This window comes from Drosophila takahashii, unplaced genomic scaffold, assembly GCF_030179915.1.
Source record: "Drosophila takahashii strain IR98-3 E-12201 unplaced genomic scaffold, DtakHiC1v2 scaffold_179, whole genome shotgun sequence".
Classification (NCBI taxonomy): domain Eukaryota; kingdom Metazoa; phylum Arthropoda; class Insecta; order Diptera; family Drosophilidae; genus Drosophila; species Drosophila takahashii.
In genome coordinates this window covers 1-25,000 of record NW_027221676.1, presented here as the reverse complement: position 1 = coordinate 25,000, position 25,000 = coordinate 1, and the positions used below count along the sequence as shown (strand labels likewise).

The 25,000-nt window shown below is 32.9% G+C and overlaps 7 non-coding genes across 7 annotated transcripts in view; all 7 read right to left on the bottom strand.

Annotated features, from left to right (window-relative positions):
- LOC138914311 (small subunit ribosomal RNA) overlaps positions 1-221 on the bottom strand; it is a 1,995-nt gene extending 1,774 nt beyond the window's left edge. The window contains exon 1 of the ribosomal RNA XR_011420169.1: positions 1-221. This exon is cut by the window's left edge and continues 1,774 nt beyond it. This is a non-coding gene — a ribosomal RNA (small subunit ribosomal RNA).
- Positions 222-4,964: 4,743 nt separating this feature from the next.
- LOC138914313 (large subunit ribosomal RNA) lies at positions 4,965-8,921 on the bottom strand. The gene has a single exon (XR_011420171.1). It is a non-coding gene; the product is annotated as a large subunit ribosomal RNA (ribosomal RNA).
- Positions 8,922-9,319: 398 nt separating this feature from the next.
- On the bottom strand, positions 9,320-9,498 carry LOC138914315 (5.8S ribosomal RNA). Its single transcript, XR_011420173.1, has one exon. It is a non-coding gene; the product is annotated as a 5.8S ribosomal RNA (ribosomal RNA).
- Positions 9,499-10,121: 623 nt separating this feature from the next.
- Positions 10,122-12,116, bottom strand: LOC138914318 (small subunit ribosomal RNA). Its single transcript, XR_011420176.1, has one exon. It is a non-coding gene; the product is annotated as a small subunit ribosomal RNA (ribosomal RNA).
- Positions 12,117-17,301: 5,185 nt separating this feature from the next.
- LOC138914312 (large subunit ribosomal RNA) lies at positions 17,302-21,258 on the bottom strand. The gene has a single exon (XR_011420170.1). It is a non-coding gene; the product is annotated as a large subunit ribosomal RNA (ribosomal RNA).
- A 398-nt stretch (positions 21,259-21,656) lies between these two features.
- On the bottom strand, positions 21,657-21,835 carry LOC138914310 (5.8S ribosomal RNA). Its single transcript, XR_011420168.1, has one exon. It is a non-coding gene; the product is annotated as a 5.8S ribosomal RNA (ribosomal RNA).
- A 623-nt stretch (positions 21,836-22,458) lies between these two features.
- On the bottom strand, positions 22,459-24,453 carry LOC138914317 (small subunit ribosomal RNA). Its single transcript, XR_011420175.1, has one exon. It is a non-coding gene; the product is annotated as a small subunit ribosomal RNA (ribosomal RNA).
- Positions 24,454-25,000: the final 547 nt, after the last annotated feature.

Below are 25,000 nucleotides of genomic sequence, written 5' to 3'. Positions count from 1 at the left end.
GTTTTAGCCTAATAAAAGCACATGTCCCATAAGGTTCATGTTTTAATTGCATGTATTAGCTCTAGAATTACCACAGTTATCCAAGTAACTGTTAACGATCTAAGGAACCATAACTGATATAATGAGCCTTTTGCGGTTTCACTTTTAATTCGTGTGTACTTAGACATGCATGGCTTAATCTTTGAGACAAGCATATAACTACTGGCAGGATCAACCAGAATAATGTTTTCGTTCATATTTCATTCATATTTTTTGAATAGAAATTAGTAATATAAATATAATAGATTTTATTTCCATTTTATATGTTCGGTTTTTCTTAAATATTGATTTTAATTCAATATTTTTTTTTTGCTTTGTGAAATAATTCTATTTTAATTCGAATACGGCCATTTTTATATGGCATTCGTATACGTTCTTTAATTTTTACTTGTTTCGCCACTAATATAACAAGTTTATAATTGATGTTAAAGAAAAAGTACAACTTTTTTATAACACAATTTTCAATATATATTGTTCTTTCTATAAGTTTTTATTATATTATATATACATATTTCATTCTAAAATATCATTTTTGTTCAACATACATAATTATTGTATCCACACATGTACAATTTTTGTTTAACCAATATAAATATTGAGTTAAATCATTTGCATTTTGATGATAAATTTAAAATTTATCTTTTCCATATAACTCTCTGGTAATATATGATATAAAACCGAGCGCATATGAAATTATTTTGATCACTAATATTGCAATTATATTTTATTATAATGCTTTTTGTAAACACATTGTACCGGCAAGCGATACTCTGTGCCCAAACGACAGGGGATATAATAATTTAATATAAATTATCATATATACCTGCCACCAAAGATTAACGATAAAAGTCGGAAACAATTTGTTATTCTATATATAATAGAAACTTGACCTCTGTTTCACCTTATTATCATGGGTTTATAATATTAACCGCGTAGCCAAGTCTTAATTTCATTTAAGAAACAAATTTATACGGATAATATTTTGATTTTAATATATGTTGTTCTATTGATAACAAAAGTATATATTATAATATATTTTGTTCAATAGTAGATGGACTACTTACTGTACCATCCTTATTTTTTATTATTATTGATATACATTATATTGACAACAGCATATGATATTCATATGGTTTGTTCAATAATTAATTGGTGGACAACCACTGACCATCCTATAGTAGTTTTTGGCCACGACGTCTAAATATCGAAATTATTTAATTCCGTTTGCCACCCATACGATAGATATTAACTATCTATAATAATAATGTGTACGCATAAAATATTATATGTATATATATAGACCAACAGACAAGCACTTCACCCTATAGTAGTTTTTGGCCACGACGTCTATATATCGGGCATATTTAATTCTCTTTGCCACCCAACCAAAGATATTCACTTTTTTATATAAAGTATTATTTGATCATATTAATATAACCAATTATTTCTGCCATATTCATATAATTTCTTTATGAATTATTTTTTGGTCATATCCATATAATCTATATGCCGTATCCATATAATGAATACGGCATATCCATACAACTAGCCATATTTGTATGTCAATGTATATTTTATTATACATTTTTTTTCTTTATACATATAATATGGTATTTCCATATCGCTATAATTGAATTATATGTATAAGATATCATTTATATATAGCATTGCCAAAATAATATGATAAACATAAATTTTGAACAATACGGCCGGTCGGCGAGCACTGCCTCCCTATATATGTTTTTGGCCACGACGTCTAAATATTGGGTATTTTTCGTACTGCGGCCCCGGTGTATGTAAATTGGGCATATTTCGTACTGATGCCAACATATCTATATGACTCATTATTTTCTTCCATATCAATATAACTTCTTTTATTTCCATATTCAAGTAATTTCTTTATTTGCCATATCAATATAAAATATTTTTTGGTCATATTTATATAATCTATATGCCGTATCCATATAATGAATACGGCATATCCATACAACTAGCCATATTTGTATGTCAATGTATATTTTATTATACATTTTTTTTCTTTATACATATAATATGGTATTTCCATATCGCTATAATTGAATTATATGTATAAGATATCATTTATATATAGCATTGCCAAAATAATATGATAAACATAAATTTTGAACAATACGGCCGGTCGGCGAGCACTGCCTCCCTATATATGTTTTTGGCCACGACGTCTAAATATTGGGTATTTTTCGTACTGCGGCCCCGGTGTATGTAAATTGGGCATATTTCGTACTGATGCCAACATATCTATATGACTCATTATTTTCTTCCATATCAATATAACTTCTTTTATTTCCATATTCAAGTAATTTCTTTATTTGCCATATCAATATAAAATATTTTTTGGTCATATTTATATAATCTATATGCCGTATCCATATAATGAATACGGCATATCCATACAACTAGCCATATTTGTATGTCAATGTATATTTTATTATACATTTTTTTTCTTTATACATATAATATGGTATTTCCATATCGCTATAATTGAATTATATGTATAAGATATCATTTATATATAGCATTGCCAAAATAATATGATAAACATAAATTTTGAACAATACGGCCGGTCGGCGAGCACTGCCTCCCTATATATGTTTTTGGCCACGACGTCTAAATATTGGGTATTTTTCGTACTGCGGCTCCGGTGTATGTAAATTGGGCATATTTCGTACTGATGCCACCATATCCATATAACTTATTTTTTGTTCTATATCTATATAATTAATTTTTTTTCCATACCTATAACTATTAAACTAATTTTTTTCCATATCCATACTTGAACTTATTATTTTTCCCATATCCATATAACTCGTTTTTTCCATATCCACACTAGAATTTAGTATTTATCCCATATCCATATAAATCATTATTTACCATATCAATATAAATAATATTTTTCCATATTCATACTAGAACTTATTATTTCTTTAATATTCATATAACTCAATATTTTTTCATATCCATACTAGAACTTATTCTTTTTCCCATATCCATACTAGAACTTATAAATTTTCCCATATTCATATAACTAATTTTTTTCATATCCATACTAGAACATTATATTTTTGCCATATCTCTATAACTCATTTTATTCCATATCCATACTAGAACTTATTATTTCTTTAATATCCATATAACTTAATATTTTTCCATATCCATACCAGAACTTTTTATTTTTCCCATATCCATAGAACTAATTTTTTTCATATCCATACTAGAACCTAATTTTCTTCCTATATCCATATAACTTATTATTTACTATTACAATATAATTAATTTTTTCCATATCCATACTAGAGCTTATTATCTCTTCAATATCCATAAAACTCAATATTTTTTCATATCCATACTAGAACTGATTATTTTTCCCATATCCATACTAGAACTCAGTATTCTTCCCATATCCATACTACAACTTAGTATTTTTCCCATATGCATATAACTCATTATTTAGCATATCAATATAACTAATTTTTTTCCATATCCATACTAGAACTTATTATTTCTTTAATATCCATATAACTCAATATTTTTTTATATCCATACTAGAACTTATTATTTTTCCCATATCCATACTAGAACTTATAAATTTTCCCATATTCATATAACTAATTTTTTTCATATCCATACTAGAACATTAAATTTTTTGCCATATCTATATAACTCATTTTATTCCATATCCATACTAGAACTTATTATTTCTTTAATATCCATATAACTCAATATTTTTTCATATCCATACTAGAACTTATCATTTTTCCCATATTCATATAACTCATTTTTCCATATCCATACTAGAACTCTGTATTCTTTTCCATATCCATATAACTCATTTTTTTTTCATATCCATACTAGAACTTATTATTTTTCCCATATCCACATAACTCATTTTTTTCATATCCATACTAGAACTTGTTATTTTTCCCATATCCATATAACTCATTTTTTTCATATCCATACTAGAACTTAATATTATTTTCATATCCATATAACTCATGTTTGGACTTGGAATATTTTTATACACGTCACTAATAGGATGACGATTCAATCATCTATTTTAAGAGGAACATTGACTTGCATATGTCTCTTACTTGCATGTTCGGACTTAGAATATTTTTATACACGTCACTAATAGGATGACGATTCAGTTGGCTACCTTAAGAGGTACATATACTTGCATATGTCTCTTACTTGTATGTTCGGACTTAGAATATTTTTATACACGTCACTAATAGGATGACGATTCAGTTGGCTACCTTAAGAGGTACATATACTTGCATATGTCTCTTACTTGTATGTTCGGACTTAGAATATTTTTATACACGTCACTAATAGGATGACGATTCAGTTGGCTACCTTAAGAGGTACATATACTTGCATATGTCTCTTATTTGCATGTTCGGACTTAGAATATTTTTATACGCGTCACTAATAGGATGACGATTCAGTTGGCTACCTTAAGAGGTACATATACTTGCATATGTCTCTTACTTGTATGTTCGGACTTAGAATATTTGTATACGCGTCACTAATAGGATGACGATTCAGTTGGCTACCTTAAGAGGTACATATACTTGCATATGTCTCTTACTTGTATGTTCGGACTTAGAATATTTGTATACACGTCACTAATAGGATGACGATTCAGTTGGCTACCTTAAGAAGTACATATACTTGCATATGTCTCTTATTTGCATGTTCGGACTTAGAATATTTTTATACGCGTCACTAATAGGATGACGATACATATGGCTACCATTGTTAAATATATTTAAATAAAATTTATTTAAATATAATTATTATTTTATATATATATATTTTATATATATATATATATTCTGACTTAAAAAAGCCAAACAAAATAAACACAATTAAATTTATGTTTATTATCGAATCATCAAGCAAAGGATAAGCTTCAGTGGATCGCAGTATGGCAGCTGCTCAACCACTTACAACACCTTGCCTGTTACAAAAGTCGTTTACAATTGATTCTAGGCTTTGTCATTGTATTAAATAATGCTTTTATATGTAACTAGCGCGGCATCAGGTGATCGAAGATCCTCCCAATTTACTATGTTACAAATTACATTGGCATCACATCCATTGTCGTTTATAAAGTAAATTATAAACTTTAAATGGTTTAGAAGCCATACAATGCAAATTGCCCCTTATTTATCATTGCAGTCCAGCACGGATACGACCTTAGAGGCGTTCAGGCATAATCCAACGGACGTAGCGTCATACCACTGTTCGCTCGAACAAGTATTGTGCCATTGGTCCGTACCTGCGGTTCCTCTCGTACTACGCAGGAATGCTGTCGCAACAACGTTTTGTCATTAGTAGGGTAAAACTAACCTGTCTCACGACGGTCTAAACCCAGCTCACGTTCCCTTGCATGGGTGAACAATCCAACGCTTGGTGAATTTTGCTTCACAATGATAGGAAGAGCCGACATCGAAGGATCAAAAAGCGACGTCGCTATGAACGCTTGGCCGCCACAAGCCAGTTATCCCTATGGTAACTTTTCTGACACCTCTTGTTAAAAACTCTTTAAACCAAAAGGATCGATAGGCCGAGCTTTTGCTGTCCCTGTGTGTACTGAACACCGAGATCAAGTCAGCATTTGCCCTTTTGCTCTATGTGTGGTTTCTGTCCGCACTGAGCTGGCCTTGGGACACCTCCGTTATTATTTGAGAGATGTACCGCCCCAGTCAAACTCCCTACCTGGCAATGTCCTTGAATTGGATCATACCTGAGTAATTGGAGTTATACCAAATTTTCAAATCAAAAATACATAAATGCACCGTTTTATTAAAGAATTTGTTTGCGATTATATAACAAACTCGTGATACTTTGATCAAGAAGCTTGCATCAAAACCCAATACCATAAGATATAATAAATATATCCGTATAATGGCTAGGAAATGATACACGTTCCATTTAATCAAGTAAGTAAGGAAACAATAAGAGTAGTGGTATTTCATTGACGATACCAAACCGAAGTCTAATATCTCCCACTTATTCTACACCTCTTATGTCTCCTTACACTGCCAGATTAGAGTCAAGCTCAAAAGGGTCTTCTTTCCCCGCTAATTATTCCAAGCCCGTTCCCTTGGCTGTGGTTTCGCTAGATAGTAGATAGGGACAGTAGGAATCTCGTTAATCCATTCATGCGCGTCACTAATTAGATGACGAGGCATTTGGCTACCTTAAGAGAGTCATAGTTACTCCCGCCGTTGACCCGCGCTTACTTGAATTTCTTCACTTTGACATTCAGAGCACTGGGCAGAAATCACATTGTGTCAACACCCGCTAGGGCCATCACAATGCTTTGTTTTAATTAGACAGTCGGATTCCCCAAGTCCGTGCCAGTTCTGAATTGATTGTTAATTGATAATCGTTATAATTAATAAGAACTAATTGGTTTGACCCAATTAGTATTCTTAAAAATTTTAGCAAGAAAGTTCCACAATTGGCTACGTAACTAACTATCCGGGGAACAAGTAACTAACATAAATGCTAGAAACTCTATTTACCCAGAACGAGCACATAAACCATGTTATTGTTTCCCAATCAAGCCCGACTATCTCAATCTTCAGAGCCAATCCTTATCCCGAAGTTACGGATCTAATTTGCCGACTTCCCTTACCTACATTATTCTATCGACTAGAGACTCTTCACCTTGGAGACCAGCTGCGGATATTGGTACGGCCTGTTGAGAAGTTTGCGTGTCCCCACCATAAATTTTCAAGGTCCGAGGAGAAAATATCGACACAACAGTATATGTCATGCTCTTCTAGCCCATCTACCATATCTCTCTGCGAAAGACTTCCATGGTAGTACGGCTATAAAACAGAAAAGAAAACTCTTCCGATATCTCTCGACGGCTTCTTTATGGTCGTTCCTGTTGCCAGGATGAGCACGAGGCCCATATTTAATAACAAACGGATACTCAACAGGTTACGGAATTGGAACCGTATTCCCTTTCGTTCAAAATTATTCAAGTATATTATATTAGCTTGATTTGTATATATTGCGTTTTTGGTTTTACTTGAAAATTTTCGGCTTTCGCCTTGAACTTAGGACCGACTAACTCGTGATCAACCACTGTTCACACGAAACCCTTCTCCACTTCAGTCCTCCAAGGTCTCATTCGATTATTTGCTACTACCACCAAGATCTGTACCAATGGCAGCTCCATGCAGGCTTACGCCAAACACTTCTACGCATACCATTGTACCTTCCTACTCACTAAAGTTTCAAAATTTATATCACAAGTAATATAAATCATCTACTTTAGCGGTAATGTATAGGTATACAACTTAAGCGCCATCCATTTTAAGGGCTAGTTGCTTCGGCAGGTGAGTTGTTACACACTCCTTAGCGGATTTCGACTTCCATGATCACCGTCCTGCTGTTTTAAGCAACCAACGCCTTTCATGGTATCTGCATGAGTTGTTAATTTGGGCACCGTAACATTACGTTTGGTTCATCCCACAGCGCCAGTTCTGCTTACCAAAAGTGGCCCACTGGGCACATTATATCATAACCTTAAACTTCATATCAAGAAAGTTAAGGTTCTTACCCATTTAAAGTTTGAGAATAGGTTAAGATCGTTTCGACCCTAAGGCCTCTAATCATTCGCTTTACCAGATAAGATTATTTTATATAATATTAAAATGCACCAGCTATCCTGAGGGAAACTTCGGAAGGAACCAGCTACTAGATGGTTCGATTGGTCTTTCGCCCCTATACTCAATTCTGACAATCGATTTGCACGTCAGAACTGTTTCGGTCTTCCATCAGGGTTTCCCCTGACTTCAACCTGATCAAGTATAGTTCACCATCTTTCGGGTCACAGCATATATGCTCAAGGTACGTTCCAGTTAGAGGCATAAATAATATAAATATCATTATACATAACTATATAGAACGCCCCGGGATTGTGTTAATTAGCTATAAATAGTTAAAAAACTAATCCCATTATTAGTCAAGTTAATTACGCTATTAGGTTTATATCCCAATAACTTGCACATATGTTAGACTCCTTGGTCCGTGTTTCAAGACGGGTCCCGAAGGTATCCTGAATCTTTCGCATTGTTAATCCTACAAGTGCATATAATAAACACAAAAATCAATGATAATCATGCCATTATATAATTCCGAAAAATTAACGCACTGTATTCATATAAATCTATCAGCACTTTATCAAATTAATAACATTTATTCTGTGTTAAAATGCAAGCAATTTAATTTGAATAAACTATAAGTTATATTTTATGATAAATTTGGTATGCTAATAGATTACAATGTCCTTATATGGAAAAAATGCACACTATTATCATAATATTGTTTAAATATTACAATTTTAATGATGAATTTTCCATAACGGATATTCAGGTTCATCGGGCTTAACCTCTAAGCAGTTTCACGTACTGTTTAACTCTCTATTCAGAGTTCTTTTCAACTTTCCCTCACGGTACTTGTTTACTATCGGTCTCATGGTTATATTTAGTTTTAGATGGAGTTTACCACCCACTTAGTGCTGCACTATCAAGCAACACGACTCTTTGGAAACATCATCTAGTAATCATTAACGTTATACGGGCCTGGCACCCTCTATGGGTAAATGGCCTCATTTAAGAAGGACTTAAATCGTTAATTTCTCATACTAGAATATTGACGCTCCATACACTGCATCTCACATTTGCCATATAGACAAAGTGACTTAGTGCTGAACTGATTTCTTTTCGCTCGCCGCTACTAAGAAAATCCTTGTTAGTTTCTTTTCCTCCCCTAATTAATATGCTTAAATTCAGGGGGTAGTCCCATATGAGTTGAGGTTGTATATAACTTTTATTTGCAATTAATTCTTTATATATAATGATAAAACATTTTATTAAATTCGTTTAAAGCTGACGTATATATATATTAATGGCATTTATTTGTAACGAATTAACGAAGAATAATAATATTGTCAACGTTTTTCATATTTCAAATCATTAATAAGAGACAATTCTAGATAATATTTTATGCTAGACATTTCTCAGTATTATTTGATTGAAAAAGAAAATATTCCTCTTCGTTTTTCTCAAAGTTTAATTACTATTGTGAGATAATGTTTTTCATATATTTGTTAATATTATGAATAAAATAATTAAATTATTTTTATCCAATAATATACCATATGCTTATAAAATTTTATTATAAAATTTGTATAAACAACTTAATTAGCATAGTCTTACAACCCTCAACCATATGTAGTCCAAGCAGCACTATAAAATTAATTAAAGTACATAACAGCATGGACTGCGATATGCGTTCAAAATGTCGATGTTCATGTGTCCTGCAGTTCACACGATGACGCACAGTTTGCTGCGTTCTTCATCGACCCATGAGCCGAGTGATCCACCGCTTAGAGTTTTATAATATTGGTTTTAAATTTGGTCAAATATGTTTTTATTGAAAGAAATTAAAAATACACCATTTTACTGGCATATATCAATTCCTTCAATAAATGTATTTATATACCTAAAATAAATGCTGCGAAATGTCTTAGTTTTATATAAACAATATATATCAAAGTATTATTTGTAATGGCATTTGTTTGTTAATATATATTGATAATTTTATATAAAACATTAACCTGAAACCAGGTACAACATTGTATATTTTAGGTTGTTGCATTATCCAATGTATGATCATCATCAAATTAGTTGGCCAATACATCTCGCAACGCGTGTATATTATGGTCCATATACACACAAAAGTTTATAATAAATATATAAAATATATTTTATTATATTAATAATTCGATTTGCTTGTTCGAATTTTATGTTTGTTTCTATTTAATTTATTTGTAATAATATTATATTATTACAATATTTCGATTTGCTTGTTCGAAATTTATTTGATCTTTTACTTTTAAGATCATATTTTTGGTATAATTATTATTATAATTATTATGTATATATATATATATATTGGTAATTTGTATTAAATTTGTATTAACAAATTTTTTTATTAACGGTAAGGATATTATACAATAATGATCCTTCCGCAGGTTCACCTACGGAAACCTTGTTACGACTTTTACTTCCTCTAAATAATCAAGTTCGGTCAACTTTTGCGAAACAACCGTAACACACAAGGCGTCACAGTGATCACGTCCGGAGACCTCACTAAATAATTCAATCGGTAGTAGCGACGGGCGGTGTGTACAAAGGGCAGGGACGTAATCAATGCGAGTTAATGACTCACACTTACTGGGAATTCCAAGTTCATGTGAACAGTTTCAGTTCACAATCCCAAGCATGAAAGTGGTTCAGCGGTTTACCCGGACCTCTCGGTCTAGGAAATACACGTTGATACTTTCATTGTAGCGCGCGTGCAGCCCAGGACATCTAAGGGCATCACAGACCTGTTATTGCTCAATCTCATTATTGCTAGACGCAATTTGTCCATTTAAGAAGCTAGTGTCCTTATAATGGGACAAACCAACAGGTACGGCTCCACTTATATAAACACATTCAAACACAATAAACATTTTACTGCCACCATGAATGAAGGCTATATAAGCTTCAACACCATAATCCTGAAGATATCTATTTAATATATTTGAGTCTCGTTCGTTATCGGAATTAACCAGACAAATCACTCCACGAACTAAGAACGGCCATGCACCACCACCCATAGATTCGAGAAAGAGCTATCAATCTGTCTTACACACTTATGTTCGGACCTGGTAAGTTTTCCCGTGTTGAGTCAAATTAAGCCGCAGGCTCCACTCCTGGTGGTGCCCTTCCGTCAATTCCTTTAAGTTTCAGCTTTGCAACCATACTTCCCCCGGAGCCCAAAAGCTTTGGTTTCCCGGGAAGCGACTGAGAGAGCCATAAAAGTAGCTACACCCAATTGCTAGCTGGCATCGTTTATGGTTAGAACTAGGGCGGTATCTGATCGCCTTCGAACCTCTAACTTTCGTTCTTGATTAATGAAAACATCTTTGGCAAATGCTTTCGCTTAAGTTAGTCTTACGACGGTCCAAGAATTTCACCTCTCGCGTCGTAATACTAATGCCCCCAAACTGCTTCTATTAATCATTACCTCTTGATCTGAAAACCAATGAAAGCAGAACAGAGGTCTTATTTCATTATCCCATGCACAGAATATTCAGGCATTTGAAGCCTGCTTTAAGCACTCTAATTTGTTCAAAGTAATTGTACCGGCCCACAATAACACTCGTTTAAGAGCACTAATGCAGGTTTTTAAATAGGAGGAACATATGAAAAAATACAAGTATTTAAACACATATAAGAACTCCACCGGTAATACGCTTACATACATAAAGGTATAGTACTAACCACAATTGTAAGTTGTACTACCCGTATGAAGCACAAGTTCAACTACGAACGTTTTAACCGCAACAACTTTAATATACGCTATTGGAGCTGGAATTACCGCGGCTGCTGGCACCAGACTTGCCCTCCAATTGGTCCTTGTTAAAGGATTTAAAGTGTACTCATTCCAATTACAGGGCCTCGGATATGAGTCCTGTATTGTTATTTTTCGTCACTACCTCCCCGAGCTGGGAGTGGGTAATTTACGCGCCTGCTGCCTTCCTTAGATGTGGTAGCCGTTTCTCAGGCTCCCTCTCCGGAATCGAACCCTGATTCCCCGTTACCCGTTGCAACCATGGTAGTCCTAGATACTACCATCAAAAGTTGATAGGGCAGACATTTGAAAGATCTGTCGTCGGTACAAGACCATACGATCTGCATGTTATCTAGAGTTCAACCAATATAACGATCTTGCGATCGCTTGGTTTTAGCCTAATAAAAGCACATGTCCCATAAGGTTCATGTTTTAATTGCATGTATTAGCTCTAGAATTACCACAGTTATCCAAGTAACTGTTAACGATCTAAGGAACCATAACTGATATAATGAGCCTTTTGCGGTTTCACTTTTAATTCGTGTGTACTTAGACATGCATGGCTTAATCTTTGAGACAAGCATATAACTACTGGCAGGATCAACCAGAATAATGTTTTCGTTCATATTTCATTCATATTTTTTGAATAGAAATTAGTAATATAAATATAATAGATTTTATTTCCATTTTATATGTTCGGTTTTTCTTAAATATTGATTTTAATTCAATATTTTTTTTTTGCTTTGTGAAATAATTCTATTTTAATTCGAATACGGCCATTTTTATATGGCATTCGTATACGTTCTTTAATTTTTACTTGTTTCGCCACTAATATAACAAGTTTATAATTGATGTTAAAGAAAAAGTACAACTTTTTTATAACACAATTTTCAATATATATTGTTCTTTCTATAAGTTTTTATTATATTATATATACATATTTCATTCTAAAATATCATTTTTGTTCAACATACATAATTATTGTATCCACACATGTACAATTTTTGTTTAACCAATATAAATATTGAGTTAAATCATTTGCATTTTGATGATAAATTTAAAATTTATCTTTTCCATATAACTCTCTGGTAATATATGATATAAAACCGAGCGCATATGAAATTATTTTGATCACTAATATTGCAATTATATTTTATTATAATGCTTTTTGTAAACACATTGTACCGGCAAGCGATACTCTGTGCCCAAACGACAGGGGATATAATAATTTAATATAAATTATCATATATACCTGCCACCAAAGATTAACGATAAAAGTCGGAAACAATTTGTTATTCTATATATAATAGAAACTTGACCTCTGTTTCACCTTATTATCATGGGTTTATAATATTAACCGCGTAGCCAAGTCTTAATTTCATTTAAGAAACAAATTTATACGGATAATATTTTGATTTTAATATATGTTGTTCTATTGATAACAAAAGTATATATTATAATATATTTTGTTCAATAGTAGATGGACTACTTACTGTACCATCCTTATTTTTTATTATTATTGATATACATTATATTGACAACAGCATATGATATTCATATGGTTTGTTCAATAATTAATTGGTGGACAACCACTGACCATCCTATAGTAGTTTTTGGCCACGACGTCTAAATATCGAAATTATTTAATTCCGTTTGCCACCCATACGATAGATATTAACTATCTATAATAATAATGTGTACGCATAAAATATTATATGTATATATATAGACCAACAGACAAGCACTTCACCCTATAGTAGTTTTTGGCCACGACGTCTATATATCGGGCATATTTAATTCTCTTTGCCACCCAACCAAAGATATTCACTTTTTTATATAAAGTATTATTTGATCATATTAATATAACCAATTATTTCTGCCATATTCATATAATTTCTTTATGAATTATTTTTTGGTCATATCCATATAATCTATATGCCGTATCCATATAATGAATACGGCATATCCATACAACTAGCCATATTTGTATGTCAATGTATATTTTATTATACATTTTTTTTCTTTATACATATAATATGGTATTTCCATATCGCTATAATTGAATTATATGTATAAGATATCATTTATATATAGCATTGCCAAAATAATATGATAAACATAAATTTTGAACAATACGGCCGGTCGGCGAGCACTGCCTCCCTATATATGTTTTTGGCCACGACGTCTAAATATTGGGTATTTTTCGTACTGCGGCCCCGGTGTATGTAAATTGGGCATATTTCGTACTGATGCCAACATATCTATATGACTCATTATTTTCTTCCATATCAATATAACTTCTTTTATTTCCATATTCAAGTAATTTCTTTATTTGCCATATCAATATAAAATATTTTTTGGTCATATTTATATAATCTATATGCCGTATCCATATAATGAATACGGCATATCCATACAACTAGCCATATTTGTATGTCAATGTATATTTTATTATACATTTTTTTTCTTTATACATATAATATGGTATTTCCATATCGCTATAATTGAATTATATGTATAAGATATCATTTATATATAGCATTGCCAAAATAATATGATAAACATAAATTTTGAACAATACGGCCGGTCGGCGAGCACTGCCTCCCTATATATGTTTTTGGCCACGACGTCTAAATATTGGGTATTTTTCGTACTGCGGCCCCGGTGTATGTAAATTGGGCATATTTCGTACTGATGCCAACATATCTATATGACTCATTATTTTCTTCCATATCAATATAACTTCTTTTATTTCCATATTCAAGTAATTTCTTTATTTGCCATATCAATATAAAATATTTTTTGGTCATATTTATATAATCTATATGCCGTATCCATATAATGAATACGGCATATCCATACAACTAGCCATATTTGTATGTCAATGTATATTTTATTATACATTTTTTTTCTTTATACATATAATATGGTATTTCCATATCGCTATAATTGAATTATATGTATAAGATATCATTTATATATAGCATTGCCAAAATAATATGATAAACATAAATTTTGAACAATACGGCCGGTCGGCGAGCACTGCCTCCCTATATATGTTTTTGGCCACGACGTCTAAATATTGGGTATTTTTCGTACTGCGGCCCCGGTGTATGTAAATTGGGCATATTTCGTACTGATGCCAACATATCTATATGACTCATTATTTTCTTCCATATCAATATAACTTCTTTTATTTCCATATTCAAGTAATTTCTTTATTTGCCATATCAATATAAAATATTTTTTGGTCATATTTATATAATCTATATGCCGTATCCATATAATGAATACGGCATATCCATACAACTAGCCATATTTGTATGTCAATGTATATTTTATTATACATTTTTTTTCTTTATACATATAATATGGTATTTCCATATCGCTATAATTGAATTATATGTATAAGATATCATTTATATATAGCATTGCCAAAATAATATGATAAACATAAATTTTGAACAATACGGCCGGTCGGCGAGCACTGCCTCCCTATATATGTTTTTGGCCACGACGTCTAAATATTGGGTATTTTTCGTACTGCGGCTCCGGTGTATGTAAATTGGGCATATTTCGTACTGATGCCACCATATCCATATAACTTATTTTTTTGTTCTATATCTATATAATTAATTTTTTTTCCATACCTATAACTATTAAACTAATTTTTTTCCATATCCATACTTGAACTTATTTTTTTCCCATATCCATATAACTCGTTTTTTTCATATCCACACTAGAATTTAGTATTTATCCCATATCCATATAAATCATTATTTACCATATCAATATAAATAATATTTTTCCATATTCATACTAGAACTTATTATTTCTTTAATATTCATATAACTCAATATTTTTTCATATCCATACTAGAACTTATTCTTTTTCCCATATCCATACTAGAACTTATAAATTTTCCCATATTCATATAACTAATTTTTTTCATATCCATACTAGAACATTATATTTTTGCCATATCTCTATAACTCATTTTATTCCATATCCATACTAGAACTTATTATTTCTTTAATATCCATATAACTTAATATTTTTCCATATCCATACCAGAACTTTTTATTTTTCCCATATCCATAGAACTAATTTTTTTCATATCCATACTAGAACCTAATTTTCTTCCTATATCCATATAACTTATTATTTACTATTACAATATAATTAATTTTTTCCATATCCATACTAGAGCTTATTATCTCTTCAATATCCATAAAACTCAATATTTTTTCATATCCATACTAGAACTGATTATTTTTCCCATATCCATACTAGAACTCAGTATTCTTCCCATATCCATACTACAACTTAGTATTTTTCCCATATGCATATAACTCATTATTTAGCATATCAATATAACTAATTTTTTTCCATATCCATACTAGAACTTATTATTTCTTTAATATCCATATAACTCAATATTTTTTTATATCCATACTAGAACTTATTATTTTTCCCATATCCATACTAGAACTTATAAATTTTCCCATATTCATATAACTAATTTTTTTCATATCCATACTAGAACATTAAATTTTTTGCCATATCTATATAACTCATTTTATACCATATCCATACTAGAACTTATTATTTCTTTAATATCCATATAACTCAATATTTTTTCATATCCATACTAGAACTTATCATTTTTCCCATATTCATATAACTCATTTTTCCATATCCATACTAGAACTCTGTATTCTTTTCCATATCCATATAACTCATTTTTTTTTTCATATCCATACTAGAACTTATTATTTTTCCCATATCCACATAACTCATTTTTTTCATATCCATACTAGAACTTGTTATTTTTCCCATATCCATATAACTCATTTTTTTCATATCCATACTAGAACTTAATATTATTTTCATATCCATATAACTCATGTTTGGACTTGGAATATTTTTATACACGTCACTAATAGGATGACCATTCATCATCTATTTTAAGAGGAACATTACTTGCATATGTCTCTTACTTGCATGTTCGGACTTAGAATATTTTTATACACGTCACTAATAGGATGACGATTCAGTTGGCTACCTTAAGAGGTACATATACTTGCATATGTCTCTTACTTGTATGTTCGGACTTAGAATATTTTTATACACGTCACTAATAGGATGACGATTCAGTTGGCTACCTTAAGAGGTACATATACTTGCATATGTCTCTTACTTGCATGTTCGGACTTAGAATATTTTTATACACGTCACTAATAGGATGACGATTCAGTTGGCTACCTTAAGAGGTACATATACTTGCATATGTCTCTTATTTGCATGTTCGGACTTAGAATATTTTTATACGCGTCACTAATAGGATGACGATTCAGTTGGCTACCTTAAGAGGTACATATACTTGCATATGTCTCTTACTTGTATGTTCGGACTTAGAATATTTTTATACACGTCACTAATAGGATGACGATTCAGTTGGCTACCTTAAGAGGTACATATACTTGCATATGTCTCTTACTTGTATGTTCGGACTTAGAATATTTGTATACACGTCACTAATAGGATGACGATTCAGTTGGCTACCTTAAGAAGTACATATACTTGCATATGTCTCTTATTTGCATGTTCGGACTTAGAATATTTTTATACGCGTCACTAATAGGATGACGATACATATGGCTACCATTGTTAAATATATTTAAATAAAATTTATTTAAATATAATTATTATTTTATATATATATATTTTATATATATATATATTCTGACTTAAAAAAGCCAAACAAAATAAACACAATTAAATTTATGTTTATTATCGAATCATCAAGCAAAGGATAAGCTTCAGTGGATCGCAGTATGGCAGCTGCTCAACCACTTACAACACCTTGCCTGTTACAAAAGTCGTTTACAATTGATTCTAGGCTTTGTCATTGTATTAAATAATGCTTTTATATGTAACTAGCGCGGCATCAGGTGATCGAAGATCCTCCCAATTTACTATGTTACAAATTACATTGGCATCACATCCATTGTCGTTTATAAAGTAAATTATAAACTTTAAATGGTTTAGAAGCCATACAATGCAAATTGCCCCTTATTTATCATTGCAGTCCAGCACGGATACGACCTTAGAGGCGTTCAGGCATAATCCAACGGACGTAGCGTCATACCACTGTTCGCTCGAACAAGTATTGTGCCATTGGTCCGTACCTGCGGTTCCTCTCGTACTACGCAGGAATGCTGTCGCAACAACGTTTTGTCATTAGTAGGGTAAAACTAACCTGTCTCACGACGGTCTAAACCCAGCTCACGTTCCCTTGCATGGGTGAACAATCCAACGCTTGGTGAATTTTGCTTCACAATGATAGGAAGAGCCGACATCGAAGGATCAAAAAGCGACGTCGCTATGAACGCTTGGCCGCCACAAGCCAGTTATCCCTATGGTAACTTTTCTGACACCTCTTGTTAAAAACTCTTTAAACCAAAAGGATCGATAGGCCGAGCTTTTGCTGTCCCTGTGTGTACTGAACACCGAGATCAAGTCAGCATTTGCCCTTTTGCTCTATGTGTGGTTTCTGTCCGCACTGAGCTGGCCTTGGGACACCTCCGTTATTATTTGAGAGATGTACCGCCCCAGTCAAACTCCCTACCTGGCAATGTCCTTGAATTGGATCATACCTGAGTAATTGGAGTTATACCAAATTTTCAAATCAAAAATACATAAATGCACCGTTTTATTAAAGAATTTGTTTGCGATTATATAACAAACTCGTGATACTTTGATCAAGAAGCTTGCATCAAAACCCAATACCATAAGATATAATAAATATATCCGTATAATGGCTAGGAAATGATACACGTTCCATTTAATCAAGTAAGTAAGGAAACAATAAGAGTAGTGGTATTTCATTGACGATACCAAACCGAAGTCTAATATCTCCCACTTATTCTACACCTCTTATGTCTCCTTACACTGCCAGATTAGAGTCAAGCTCAAAAGGGTCTTCTTTCCCCGCTAATTATTCCAAGCCCGTTCCCTTGGCTGTGGTTTCGCTAGATAGTAGATAGGGACAGTAGGAATCTCGTTAATCCATTCATGCGCGTCACTAATTAGATGACGAGGCATTTGGCTACCTTAAGAGAGTCATAGTTACTCCCGCCGTTGACCCGCGCTTACTTGAATTTCTTCACTTTGACATTCAGAGCACTGGGCAGAAATCACATTGTGTCAACACCCGCTAGGGCCATCACAATGCTTTGTTTTAATTAGACAGTCGGATTCCCCAAGTCCGTGCCAGTTCTGAATTGATTGTTAATTGATAATCGTTATAATTAATAAGAACTAATTGGTTTGACCCAATTAGTATTCTTAAAAATTTTAGCAAGAAAGTTCCACAATTGGCTACGTAACTAACTATCCGGGGAACAAGTAACTAACATAAATGCTAGAAACTCTATTTACCCAGAACGAGCACATAAACCATGTTATTGTTTCCCAATCAAGCCCGACTATCTCAATCTTCAGAGCCAATCCTTATCCCGAAGTTACGGATCTAATTTGCCGACTTCCCTTACCTACATTATTCTATCGACTAGAGACTCTTCACCTTGGAGACCAGCTGCGGATATTGGTACGGCCTGTTGAGAAGTTTGCGTGTCCCCACCATAAATTTTCAAGGTCCGAGGAGAAAATATCGACACAACAGTATATGTCATGCTCTTCTAGCCCATCTACCATATCTCTCTGCGAAAGACTTCCATGGTAGTACGGCTATAAAACAGAAAAGAAAACTCTTCCGATATCTCTCGACGGCTTCTTTATGGTCGTTCCTGTTGCCAGGATGAGCACGAGGCCCATATTTAATAACAAACGGATACTCAACAGGTTACGGAATTGGAACCGTATTCCCTTTCGTTCAAAATTATTCAAGTATATTATATTAGCTTGATTTGTATATATTGCGTTTTTGGTTTTACTTGAAAATTTTCGGCTTTCGCCTTGAACTTAGGACCGACTAACTCGTGATCAACCACTGTTCACACGAAACCCTTCTCCACTTCAGTCCTCCAAGGTCTCATTCGATTATTTGCTACTACCACCAAGATCTGTACCAATGGCAGCTCCATGCAGGCTTACGCCAAACACTTCTACGCATACCATTGTACCTTCCTACTCACTAAAGTTTCAAAATTTATATCACAAGTAATATAAATCATCTACTTTAGCGGTAATGTATAGGTATACAACTTAAGCGCCATCCATTTTAAGGGCTAGTTGCTTCGGCAGGTGAGTTGTTACACACTCCTTAGCGGATTTCGACTTCCATGATCACCGTCCTGCTGTTTTAAGCAACCAACGCCTTTCATGGTATCTGCATGAGTTGTTAATTTGGGCACCGTAACATTACGTTTGGTTCATCCCACAGCGCCAGTTCTGCTTACCAAAAGTGGCCCACTGGGCACATTATATCATAACCTTAAACTTCATATCAAGAAAGTTAAGGTTCTTACCCATTTAAAGTTTGAGAATAGGTTAAGATCGTTTCGACCCTAAGGCCTCTAATCATTCGCTTTACCAGATAAGATTATTTTATATAATATTAAAATGCACCAGCTATCCTGAGGGAAACTTCGGAAGGAACCAGCTACTAGATGGTTCGATTGGTCTTTCGCCCCTATACTCAATTCTGACAATCGATTTGCACGTCAGAACTGTTTCGGTCTTCCATCAGGGTTTCCCCTGACTTCAACCTGATCAAGTATAGTTCACCATCTTTCGGGTCACAGCATATATGCTCAAGGTACGTTCCAGTTAGAGGCATAAATAATATAAATATCATTATACATAACTATATAGAACGCCCCGGGATTGTGTTAATTAGCTATAAATAGTTAAAAAACTAATCCCATTATTAGTCAAGTTAATTACGCTATTAGGTTTATATCCCAATAACTTGCACATATGTTAGACTCCTTGGTCCGTGTTTCAAGACGGGTCCCGAAGGTATCCTGAATCTTTCGCATTGTTAATCCTACAAGTGCATATAATAAACACAAAAATCAATGATAATCATGCCATTATATAATTCCGAAAAATTAACGCACTGTATTCATATAAATCTATCAGCACTTTATCAAATTAATAACATTTATTCTGTGTTAAAATGCAAGCAATTTAATTTGAATAAACTATAAGTTATATTTTATGATAAATTTGGTATGCTAATAGATTACAATGTCCTTATATGGAAAAAATGCACACTATTATCATAATATTGTTTAAATATTACAATTTTAATGATGAATTTTCCATAACGGATATTCAGGTTCATCGGGCTTAACCTCTAAGCAGTTTCACGTACTGTTTAACTCTCTATTCAGAGTTCTTTTCAACTTTCCCTCACGGTACTTGTTTACTATCGGTCTCATGGTTATATTTAGTTTTAGATGGAGTTTACCACCCACTTAGTGCTGCACTATCAAGCAACACGACTCTTTGGAAACATCATCTAGTAATCATTAACGTTATACGGGCCTGGCACCCTCTATGGGTAAATGGCCTCATTTAAGAAGGACTTAAATCGTTAATTTCTCATACTAGAATATTGACGCTCCATACACTGCATCTCACATTTGCCATATAGACAAAGTGACTTAGTGCTGAACTGATTTCTTTTCGCTCGCCGCTACTAAGAAAATCCTTGTTAGTTTCTTTTCCTCCCCTAATTAATATGCTTAAATTCAGGGGGTAGTCCCATATGAGTTGAGGTTGTATATAACTTTTATTTGCAATTAATTCTTTATATATAATGATAAAACATTTTATTAAATTCGTTTAAAGCTGACGTATATATATATTAATGGCATTTATTTGTAACGAATTAACGAAGAATAATAATATTGTCAACGTTTTTCATATTTCAAATCATTAATAAGAGACAATTCTAGATAATATTTTATGCTAGACATTTCTCAGTATTATTTGATTGAAAAAGAAAATATTCCTCTTCGTTTTTCTCAAAGTTTAATTACTATTGTGAGATAATGTTTTTCATATATTTGTTAATATTATGAATAAAATAATTAAATTATTTTTATCCAATAATATACCATATGCTTATAAAATTTTATTATAAAATTTGTATAAACAACTTAATTAGCATAGTCTTACAACCCTCAACCATATGTAGTCCAAGCAGCACTATAAAATTAATTAAAGTACATAACAGCATGGACTGCGATATGCGTTCAAAATGTCGATGTTCATGTGTCCTGCAGTTCACACGATGACGCACAGTTTGCTGCGTTCTTCATCGACCCATGAGCCGAGTGATCCACCGCTTAGAGTTTTATAATATTGGTTTTAAATTTGGTCAAATATGTTTTTATTGAAAGAAATTAAAAATACACCATTTTACTGGCATATATCAATTCCTTCAATAAATGTATTTATATACCTAAAATAAATGCTGCGAAATGTCTTAGTTTTATATAAACAATATATATCAAAGTATTATTTGTAATGGCATTTGTTTGTTAATATATATTGATAATTTTATATAAAACATTAACCTGAAACCAGGTACAACATTGTATATTTTAGGTTGTTGCATTATCCAATGTATGATCATCATCAAATTAGTTGGCCAATACATCTCGCAACGCGTGTATATTATGGTCCATATACACACAAAAGTTTATAATAAATATATACTATATATTTTATTATATTAATACTTCGATTTGCTTGTTCGAATTTTATGTTTGTTTCTATTTAATTTATTTGTAATAATATTATATTATTACAATATTTCGATTTGCTTGTTCGAAATTTATTTGATCTTTTACTTTTAAGATCATATTTTTGGTATAATTATTATTATAATTATTATGTATATATATATATATATTGGTAATTTGTATTAAATTTGTATTAACAAATTTTTTTATTAACGGTAAGGATATTATACAATAATGATCCTTCCGCAGGTTCACCTACGGAAACCTTGTTACGACTTTTACTTCCTCTAAATAATCAAGTTCGGTCAACTTTTGCGAAACAACCGTAACACACAAGGCGTCACAGTGATCACGTCCGGAGACCTCACTAAATAATTCAATCGGTAGTAGCGACGGGCGGTGTGTACAAAGGGCAGGGACGTAATCAATGCGAGTTAATGACTCACACTTACTGGGAATTCCAAGTTCATGTGAACAGTTTCAGTTCACAATCCCAAGCATGAAAGTGGTTCAGCGGTTTACCCGGACCTCTCGGTCTAGGAAATACACGTTGATACTTTCATTGTAGCGCGCGTGCAGCCCAGGACATCTAAGGGCATCACAGACCTGTTATTGCTCAATCTCATTATTGCTAGACGCAATTTGTCCATTTAAGAAGCTAGTGTCCTTATAATGGGACAAACCAACAGGTACGGCTCCACTTATATAAACACATTCAAACACAATAAACATTTTACTGCCACCATGAATGAAGGCTATATAAGCTTCAACACCATAATCCTGAAGATATCTATTTAATATATTTGAGTCTCGTTCGTTATCGGAATTAACCAGACAAATCACTCCACGAACTAAGAACGGCCATGCACCACCACCCATAGATTCGAGAAAGAGCTATCAATCTGTCTTACACACTTATGTTCGGACCTGGTAAGTTTTCCCGTGTTGAGTCAAATTAAGCCGCAGGCTCCACTCCTGGTGGTGCCCTTCCGTCAATTCCTTTAAGTTTCAGCTTTGCAACCATACTTCCCCCGGAGCCCAAAAGCTTTGGTTTCCCGGGAAGCGACTGAGAGAGCCATAAAAGTAGCTACACCCAATTGCTAGCTGGCATCGTTTATGGTTAGAACTAGGGCGGTATCTGATCGCCTTCGAACCTCTAACTTTCGTTCTTGATTAATGAAAACATCTTTGGCAAATGCTTTCGCTTAAGTTAGTCTTACGACGGTCCAAGAATTTCACCTCTCGCGTCGTAATACTAATGCCCCCAAACTGCTTCTATTAATCATTACCTCTTGATCTGAAAACCAATGAAAGCAGAACAGAGGTCTTATTTCATTATCCCATGCACAGAATATTCAGGCATTTGAAGCCTGCTTTAAGCACTCTAATTTGTTCAAAGTAATTGTACCGGCCCACAATAACACTCGTTTAAGAGCACTAATGCAGGTTTTTAAATAGGAGGAACATATGAAAAAATACAAGTATTTAAACACATATAAGAACTCCACCGGTAATACGCTTACATACATAAAGGTATAGTACTAACCACAATTGTAAGTTGTACTACCCGTATGAAGCACAAGTTCAACTACGAACGTTTTAACCGCAACAACTTTAATATACGCTATTGGAGCTGGAATTACCGCGGCTGCTGGCACCAGACTTGCCCTCCAATTGGTCCTTGTTAAAGGATTTAAAGTGTACTCATTCCAATTACAGGGCCTCGGATATGAGTCCTGTATTGTTATTTTTCGTCACTACCTCCCCGAGCTGGGAGTGGGTAATTTACGCGCCTGCTGCCTTCCTTAGATGTGGTAGCCGTTTCTCAGGCTCCCTCTCCGGAATCGAACCCTGATTCCCCGTTACCCGTTGCAACCATGGTAGTCCTAGATACTACCATCAAAAGTTGATAGGGCAGACATTTGAAAGATCTGTCGTCGGTACAAGACCATACGATCTGCATGTTATCTAGAGTTCAACCAATATAACGATCTTGCGATCGCTTGGTTTTAGCCTAATAAAAGCACATGTCCCATAAGGTTCATGTTTTAATTGCATGTATTAGCTCTAGAATTACCACAGTTATCCAAGTAACTGTTAACGATCTAAGGAACCATAACTGATATAATGAGCCTTTTGCGGTTTCACTTTTAATTCGTGTGTACTTAGACATGCATGGCTTAATCTTTGAGACAAGCATATAACTACTGGCAGGATCAACCAGAATAATGTTTTCGTTCATATTTCATTCATATTTTTTGAATAGAAATTAGTAATATAAATATAATAGATTTTATTTCCATTTTATATGTTCGTTTTTTCTTAAATATTGATTTTAATTCAATATTTTTTTTTGCTTTGTGAAATAATTCTATTTTAATTCGAATACGGCCATTTTTATATGGCATTCGTATACGTTCTTTAATTTTTACTTGTTTTCGCCACTAATATAACAAGTTTATAATTGATGTTAAAGAAAAGTACAACTTTTTTATAACACAATTTTCATATATATTGTTCTTTCTATAAGTTTTTATTATATTATATATACATATTTCATTCTAAAATATCATTTTTGTTCACCATTCATCATTAATGTATCCACACATGTACAATTTTTGTTTAACCAATAGAAATATTCAGTTAACTCATTTGAATTTTGATGATAAATTTAAAATTTATCTTTTCCATATAACTCTCTGGTAATATATGATATAAACACCGAGCGCATATGAAATTATTTTGATCCTAATATTGCAATTATATTTTATTAT